This window comes from Sinohyriopsis cumingii, chromosome 15 (assembly GCF_028554795.1).
Source record: "Sinohyriopsis cumingii isolate HCF-2022 chromosome 15, ASM2855479v2, whole genome shotgun sequence".
In the NCBI taxonomy this organism is placed as follows: domain Eukaryota; kingdom Metazoa; phylum Mollusca; class Bivalvia; order Unionida; family Unionidae; genus Sinohyriopsis; species Sinohyriopsis cumingii.
This window is the reverse complement of record NC_142975.1, coordinates 97,290,833-97,300,523: the sequence shown is the minus strand read 5'-3', so window position 1 is coordinate 97,300,523 and position 9,691 is coordinate 97,290,833. Positions and strand designations below refer to the sequence as shown.

The 9,691-nt window shown below is 35.8% G+C and overlaps 1 long non-coding RNA gene across 1 annotated transcript; it reads right to left on the bottom strand.

The window, feature by feature from the left end:
• Positions 1–3,985: 3,985 nt before the first annotated feature.
• On the bottom strand, positions 3,986–9,349 carry LOC149782368 (uncharacterized). The gene is made up of 3 exons (XR_016414585.1): positions 9,296–9,349; positions 4,713–4,846; positions 3,986–4,212 (listed from the first exon to the last, which is right to left on the bottom strand). It is a non-coding gene; the product is annotated as an uncharacterized LOC149782368 (long non-coding RNA).
• Positions 9,350–9,691: the final 342 nt, after the last annotated feature.

The following is a 9,691-nucleotide window of genomic DNA, read 5'->3' as shown; positions in this document are numbered from 1 at the left end:
TGACGAAGGCGTTTGACCTGGTTAGTCGGAGTGGACTCTTCAGACTCCTGCAGAAGATCGGCTGCCCCCCACGTCTGCTTGCTGTCATCATGTCGTTCCACGAGAACATGCTCAGCACAGTGTGCTTCAATGGCGCAACATCTGAAGCATTCCCAGTCATCAGCGGAGTCAAACAAGGCTGTGTCCTTGCGCCGACGCTCTTTGCCATCTTCTTCTCCATGCTTCTCCAGTACGCATTCAAGGACTGCAGCGAGTGAGTGTACATCCATACCAGGGTTGACGGCAAGCTGTTCAACATACCCCGTCTCCGTGCTAAGACTAAAGTCACAGAGGTACTCATCCGTGAATTGCTCTTCGCCGACGATGCAGCCTTGACATCACACAATGAAGATGGACTTCAACAGCTGGTATGCCGCCTCTCCTATGCTTGTAAGGAATTTGGACTGACCATCAGTTTGAAGAAAACGAACGTCATGGCGCAGGACGCAGACTCCCCTCCCTCTGTCACCATCGATGGGAACAACTTGCAAGTTCTCGAGAACTTCACATACCTCGGGTCTAACATCTCCAGCTCACTCTCCATTGATTCTGAGGTGAACGGCAGGATTGCCAAGGCAGCAGCAGTGATGGCCAGACTTAACCAGAGAGTCTGGAACAACCCCAACCTCACAGAGAAGACCAAACTACGTGTCTACCAAGCCTGCGTACTCAGCTCACTTCTCTACAGCAGCGAAACATGGACCACCTATGCAAGACACGAGAGGAAACTCAACAGCTTCCACCTGTGATGTCTGCGGCGCATTCTGCACATCCAGTGGCAGGACAAAGTACCCGACACAGAGGTTGTAGAACACGCCAAAATGAACAGCATGTTCTCCATTCTGAGCGAGAGGCGCCTTCGCTGGCTTGGCCATGTCAAGAGAATGGACCCAGGTCACATTCCCAAGGACCTGTTATATGGGGAGTTAGCAGAAGGTGCGCGACTAACTGGACGACCACATCTGCGCTACAAAGATGTTTGCAAGAAGGATATGAAGACGACAAACATCAATGTCAACGACTGGGAGAGCTGTGCAAGCAACCGTTCCAGCTGGCGTCTAGCTGTCAGGCAGGGAGTTCAAAACGCAGAGGAAGAGAGAAAAATAAAACAAGCTGAAAAGAGAGCTAGAAAGAACGATAAATAAAAGTTTACTTTGGAGCTACGCCATCGTCTCCCGTAGACGGACTGATGCCAAGATATATATATATATATATATATATATATATATATATATATATATATATATATATATATATATATATATATATATATATATATATATATATATATATATATATATAGTTGAGATGGACAGGCCACGTCACCTGGATGCCACAAAATGACTACAAAAGAGATCTTCTATTGTGATCCGAAGGAGGGAAAGCGATAACAGTGTGGTTATAAGAAGCTCTTTAGAGATTCCCTCAAATTATCAATGACCCCTTAACACTGAGCCTGAGTCTGAGCCTTGGGAACATCTCACACAGGATCAGCCTGGAGTCTCCTCCATAATGAAGCTACAGACTTGGCACGAAGGAGTACTGCAGAGGAGTACAGAGGCGTGAGCAGAGTAAAGTTTAGAAAAGCAGAACATCCTGTATTGATATAGCAAATCCAAGCGGCATCATCTTTCCGGTGTGCCACAAGCAATGCAAGGAACAAATTGGCCTGATCAGCCACTCACGTACTCACGCAAACCAAACCAGTCAATGACGTCATGGCCATCTTCGAACTCAAAGGAGGAAAAAAACAACAGTCAAAATCTTCAAAAAATGCCTCTTGCACTTCACTGTGCACGGATTTCAGTTTTTAACACTATGAGTGTGGGGCAAGTTTTAATTTTCCTTGATTCACAAGCAAGTTTATCTTTAAATGACACTAACTTTATCTGCAACTTTATCATAATCATCTTGTTACACACACACACACACACACACACACACACACACACACACACACACACACATATATATATATATATATATATATATATATATATATATATATATATATATATATATATATATATATATATATATATATATATATATATATATATATGCAAAGGCATACGTTTAAGAGATTCACTTCTTGTTCAGTAATAATTATTTTGACCTAGAATGCGTCTTGAAGAAATGACAAAATGAAATAAGGTAGCATCATCTATAACCTGAATCATTACATAATTTTACATGCCTATTTCAGAACTAAGTGGAGGCCAATCATTGCATATATATATATATATATATATATATATATATATATATATATATATATATATATATATATATATATATATATATATATTCGAGAACAAGAACGAGGTGTCATTACTCGACAAATTCTACAATGTCGTCAGTGTTAAGGGCAATCGTTGTAAAGTTTTTCATACATATATGAGTAGAAGAACGGACAGATGATCGGTAGTTTCCCAGTTTTTTGCGATGCATGTGTTTCATTGGGCAGTATCGTGTATATGTGTGTGTTTCATATGTATTATTCATAGTGTTGTTGGTTTTTTTTTTCTTCATCCAAGGTTATCAGTTTATCATCAACGATCTTGCCGATTCCTTAGTGTCTCATGCAAATATGGATTTTATTACTCAGCTTCCGACAAACGTAAGACCATTTTGGTGAACTCCAGAATCGCATACAACTTAGATTTCAAACATTGAAAAAGGCCGTCCAGGCTGTGTAAACGGGAGATGAACATAATTTGATTTAAACTGATACATACATCTAATAAGGATAGGTAACTGATTGGTTCAACAGTGCTAAATAAACAACAACAAGGGCAAAATACGATGTGAAAACGTGATACAGGAATGAATTAACACCATAGACAAACAAGATTAAATGCGGCGATATGTCAGACAACGGTACCCATAACAGTTAAACACTTCTATCTGGCAACGCTACAAATTTAGCTGTAAATTGGGAAGATTATTTTCGGGATTAGCCTTTCATGAGTGTTGATTATTTAAATACGTCTCTGTATAGAGAAAACATGCATCTAATCCGATGTTGTTATACAGGAAAATGATTGCCTCTGTAAGTCCTTCGTTTTGAGGCGCTATATACAGACATATACATTTATACTGGGTAGCTTCCTTTATAAAATTACAAACACAAAGCATTGAAGAATGGTTTCTTGGTTGTGCAAATTAACAGGACCTCAGTGAGTCCAGGAAAAGACCGGTGACTAGAACAGCGATATACCGAAGTAAGACACAGTCATTTTGTAATTTAAAAAAAGTCAAAGCAGGTAAAAGATATATTTACAGATAAACTATTACGGTTTATCGTCAATCATTAGTAGAAATATTCCGAGGAGCGGAGGGATGTTATTTGCATAATGCTTTTTACGTCCCTTGTAGGGATACGAAAACATTAAAAAAATTGACCGTAACAAAGTACTAGACCAGTAATACGTGCGGTTAGTTTCTACATTATTAAATATTATAAAACTACTCATATATTATCAGATTAAAGAAGTTACTGGAACATTGTCAGGTTTCAGATAGTACAATCTTTCTTAATTATATGTATGTATGTATGTATGTATGTATGTATGTATGTATTTCGATCTTTACCAGACACTAGCTCGTTGAAGATCTCTCTTGGTCACGAGAACATCGGCTTGAACGAGACTATTAAAAAAGTGTAAAGGGGGTACGCATCATATGAATTTTTGAAGAACAAAAATATTATTTTTTTTAATTCAAAGTCTATCACATGCAAGATAGTTTGGACACGTTTACAAAACCTACTGGAAACATCATTGACCAGAAGCGTATTAACTTAAAGCAAGTTTTCCGGTTATGAAGTTCCATGGAATGAGTCGTAATCAAATATGTTAAGTTCTGAAAAAATAGTACGTTGTCATTTGATGGACGTTAGCATTCGTGTTAGTTCCAGAAAATATAAACACAATGGACAACAGCATTCTTTTTTATAAAACCTTTATTAAGGTACAATATTTAGAGTTTGGTAAACAATCTGGAATCCATACGTGTAGCTACCAAAAGGCGTTCTGGTTGTACGACGTGATATATTCGACATATTTCTTAGCCCTCATTATATCTTTTCAGACGTTTAAATATGGCATAACGATGGGATAACGATGGCATAACGATGCAGCTGAATTTCATTTATAGCAACAGCGAAATAAGCTGAAAAAATAAACAGCATCTAGTTGGAAAACAGTCTAATGTAAGTATGAACCTCAACAGTTTATATTGTTATTTGTTTATGTGTTGTAACCTTAAATAACAAAATGACAACACGAATTTAAAAATGATTTACACTGTGACACTGACAAGGAGAAATAAATCTATTGATCTAACTCTTGACTTTGTTCATAATCCGATAACATTCCTCATACACTTACTGCGGTATTCTTTATACATGGAATGATAAATGGGTTGAATGAAAGGTATTTACCTCATATTTAAAACACAAAACTCATTCCAGTGTAACTATGTTTTCTGATACCCAACAAACAGATTTCCTGTAATGGTTTCTTGTAAAGCCTTAATTATTTGCTCCGTAGTTTAAACGATCTAATTTACATAAAACAAATAGCAGGAAACAACAAAAGGCGCGAATGAATAACGGTTATAATACATCGTCTCAGTTTCCTAATTTGTTTCTTTGTGTATTGCATAATTACTTTCTGTTTGGCGACAATAGCTATATTCTAGCTTGCAAACTGCCATTGGAATCATATGGACACTTTTGATGCTTGTCATCGACACCATCATCACCGTTGTTGTCGTCTTGGCTGTCATCATCAATGTCGCCTTCCTTGTCATAAAAATATAAATACAACACGTATCGTTGACTCTAACCTAGTTTCAGATAAGTAGAATGTATACGCAAAAAGAAATACGCCGCGAAACTCTTACCAAAAACATGTGCGTTAAGTTGAAAGCAGCGAAACTCAATACGAAATCGTGTAGCATTTGATGTGTATAATTAGTGCTTTCGCAAGACACAGTTCATACAAAATGGAAGACAAACGTCCCCGGGAGCTAATGAACTAGTTGTGGCTGAACTGATACATTTCTAGTCACGTTTTCATTTCATTGATTGCCTTTAATCTACGGACTAATCAACATATTTGTGACAATTGTAAAGTACTAATTTGTAGAATTAATCAATGTAATCTGTTCCACCTTGTGCTTGTTATATGGTATAGGAAGAATATTTCTTTCTGCAGTTAGTTATAAACAGATAAATATTCTCTCTCTCTCTCTCTCTCTCTCACACACACACACACACACACACACACACACACACACACACACAAGCACACACATGTTCATATAAACAAAACTGGTTAATTAAAACCCAATTTTGTTTAACTAGCTATCTAGCTACACTCTAACTCGCTATCTAATAATGTTTAAGTTATTTAACTATATCATAACTAGCTATCTAACTACATTTTAACTAGATGTCTAACTACAAATATGTGAAACATTCAAAACTGTACATTTATCTAGGTATTTATCTAATGAGACATAATGAGACATAAGGACTATGAGACATAATGAGACATAAGGACTATGAGACATAATGAGACATAAGGACTATGAGATATAATGAGACATAACGACGGACTGCATATACTCGCATACTTAACACGCAGATACAGAGAGAGAAACAATTCAAGATACAACAATAACTGCCGTTATTTAATGCCCTTTCCAAAAAATTCCTATTTAAAATGTTTTTTTTAAAAAAACGTAACAACTGATACAAACAAAACTCTTTCATATAACGCAAATATATCTTAAAATGTCAAGTTGGTACGTAAACAGTGACATGTGGTATTCGCTGTTTGTATTCTAAATGTATTTTTTTTAAAAATGATTTAGATTTTGCACACCGTGATGTTACGTTACTTTTTAGTCAGATGTAATCTTAAAGTAAAGCCGGCAATTTCATTTATTTTGCAATCCGTGATATTTGAATCGCTGTTTACGTTTTAACACGATCACAAAGCGAAATTGAAGTTAAATTTGGCACGTTATTGAACTAATAGCTGTTGGTGTTTGAAGGTGGTCATTGCGTTTGGGTGACTTTCTTAAGTTAAACTAATGACAAAGACAACGAAAGAGCTCATGATACATTAGTTGGGCTTATATTCTTATTCATTTATTTATTCATTAATAAATTTTAAAACTTCTTTTACTTATTTATTTTTTATTTTTATTTATTTATATTTAATTTAAGAAATTCCAGATAATAAGATCACATGATCTAACAGACCTTTTCTATGTAGGAAATCCCATGTAAACATTTAGAGGCTTTCAAAAAATATTGTTCAGATATAGGAGTAATTGTTTCATATTTTACACGTTTACAGTGAGTTCCAAAATGTATTCATTTTATCTAATATATCACAATAATTTCTTGCAAACTATGATTACAGTCTCTACCAGTGTGTGTCGGAGTCTACCAGTATATGTCGGTGTCTATAAGTGTCTATCAGTGTCTGTGTTTATAGGCATCAACCAGTATCTACCAGCGTCTACAAAGGTCTACCTGTGCTATTACTAAAATGCTGTCGTAAATCAAGTCTGACGTTTAGACAAAATAATACAGCAATGTTTGCTATTGGCACCTGAATCATCAGCGGTTGTATAAAATATGTTGACATATCAATTAGAACCTGCTGAAATACAGGCAGCTTGAAAGTGTGACCCCCATACACCCCGCCCTAGTGGTTCAAAACTCCCCCACAATTTTCCCAACGAACTGTCTTTATTTAAAAATGTCAATAATTGGGATATCGTATAATGCCAACCTGTTGACAGACATACGTATTAGAAACAGATAATATGCGAAGGTACAGCGGAAAGCATGAACTAGTCAACGTGGTGTAACAAAATAATGAACAACTGCATACTGGTGACGAATGAAACTTTCATCAGCAACAGTTATGTGATTTCATTGCAAATGCAAATCAATTAATGTATATAAATAACCTCATGCTAGTATTTCCCTTTCCCAAACTTCCCAGTCACATATTTCAAGCACTGTCATATATTTCAAGCACAGTCACATATTTCAAGCACTGTCACATATTTCAAGCACTGTCACATTTTTCAAACACTGTCACATATTTCAAGCACTGTCACATATTTCAAACACTGTCACATATTTCAAGCACAGTCACATATTTCAAGCACTGTCACATATTTCAAACACTGTCACATATTTCAAGCAAGCACATTCACATATTTCAAGCACAGTTACATATTTCAAGCACTGTCACATATTTCAAGCACTGTCACATATTTCAAGTGCTGAAATGAAACTGGCTGATATGTCATTGCTGATCATGAATCATAAGATGCTACTAGCCAGATCTGGGCTTCATTCAGTTTTGTAAGTCATCAGGTTCAATCACCTTCCAATGAGACGTTTCATTGAAATCCCTGCTTAAGGGTGAAAATAAAAAATTACACGTTCTGTATTGGCTTCATAATGATTTTAACTTGCAAATCTGTCTTTTAATTTAAAAGATTTTTGTATTACCCGTGGATTATAAGAAGTTGAGAGCACATTTATTCATAGATACAGATAATATATAAACCATATTTATAATTGGGGTGAATAAAGGATACATCTTGAACACTAGCCAAACGAAACTATCTTTATCGACTTGTGAAAACATCAAGTCATATATTGTGAAGACATCAAGTCATAGACCCATTTGAAATAAACATCAAGCCATAGACCGATTTGCAATAAACATCAACTCATAGACCGATTTGCAATAAACATCAAGTAATAGACCGATTTGCAATAAACATCAACTCAGACCTATTTGCAATAAACATCAAGTCATAGACCCATTTGCAATAAACATCAACTCATAGACCGACCTGCAGTAAACATCAACTCATAGACCGATTTGCAATAAACATCAAGTCATTGGTCGATTTGCAAAAATACATCAACTCAGACCTATTTGCATCAAACATCAAGTTATAGACCTATTTGCAATAAACATCAAGTCATAGACCCATTTGCAATAAACATCAAGTCATAGACCCATTTGCAATAAACATCAAGTCATAGACCCATTTGCAATAAACATCAAGTCATAGACCCATTTGCAATAAACATCAAGTCATAGACCCATTTGCAATAAACATCAAGTCATAGACCGACCTGCAATAAACATCAAGTCATTGGTCGATTTGCAATAAACATCAAGTCATAGACCCATTTGCAATAAACATCAAGTCATAGACCCATTTGCAATAAACATCAAGTCATAGACCCATTTGCAATAAACATCAAGTCATAGACCCATTTGCAATAAACATCAAGTCATAGACCGACCTGCAATAAACATCAAGTCATTGGTCGATTTGCAATAAACATCAACTCATAGACTTATTTGCAATAAACATCAAGCCATAGACAGAATCATATTTAACCCCAACTCATAGACATATTCGAAATAAATATCAACACGTAGACTGACTCATAATGAAAAACAACTCACAGATCGACTAGTAATAAACAACAACTCACAGATCGACTAGTAATAAACATCAGCTCATAGAATGAGCTGCAGTAAACATCGACTCATATACCAACTCGTAAAAACAAACTCTTAGACCGGCTCATAATCAACATTAAATCACAGAACAACTTACATTAAACATCAACTCATAGAATGAGTAGCAATAACATTAACTCATAGACCAATTCGTGATTAACATCAACTCGTAGAACGACTCGTAATTAATATAAATTCTTAGACCGCCTCATAATAAACATTAACTCGTAGACGGGCTCGTAATTAATATCAACGCATAGACCGATTCGTAATAACTCATAGACAGAACTGGCTTTGGACACCGAGCAAATAGAAAAGAACTCTCAAATAAAACTATATTCAAATGATCACACATAAAACATACAACTCCTATAATGTGAACGATGGTCTAAACCATATCAAATAAGATATAACACTGTATATTGGTTTTAAAGAGCACTTATTTTTATACTTTGTGAATTATAACTGATGGTCACTTAGTACATGTCAAGCTGAACTATACTAAGGATATAGAGTTTCTGGGATGTCGTAATATTCCGCTACATTGACTTCCCAAGCATATTCTGAATCTAAACAACTGGAACGTGAAATCTGAAGGAAATAGATTAAATGGACACGGTGACTTTCCTAGATAGTCAACACATCTAAACAAAACTATGTATTAAGCTAACCGACAAATATGTGTACCTCCAAAATTAACTCAAGTGATCCAGACGGAATGAAACGGGCAACATACCAATATATGTATCACCACAATAATTCAAGTCACAACCGACAAGAATGAACAGGACCTAGAACACAATTAATTTTACGATATATTCTCTACATTTGTTTATCAGTACTAAACTATCCACTGTGTGACAATCAACACAAATCATATTTTAATCTAAAATACCTTCAAAGATGGCTTCACGGTGAAGTTCTTGTAATAAGTTCACCGGCATGTTTTGAGAAGCTGGACTGTAAGCAAATCAACGTGCAACGGAACACATATTTCACTTCCGGATCATCACCAAGACCCTATTGCTCACTGTACACTGTCGCCGAAACACACACCGACAACCACA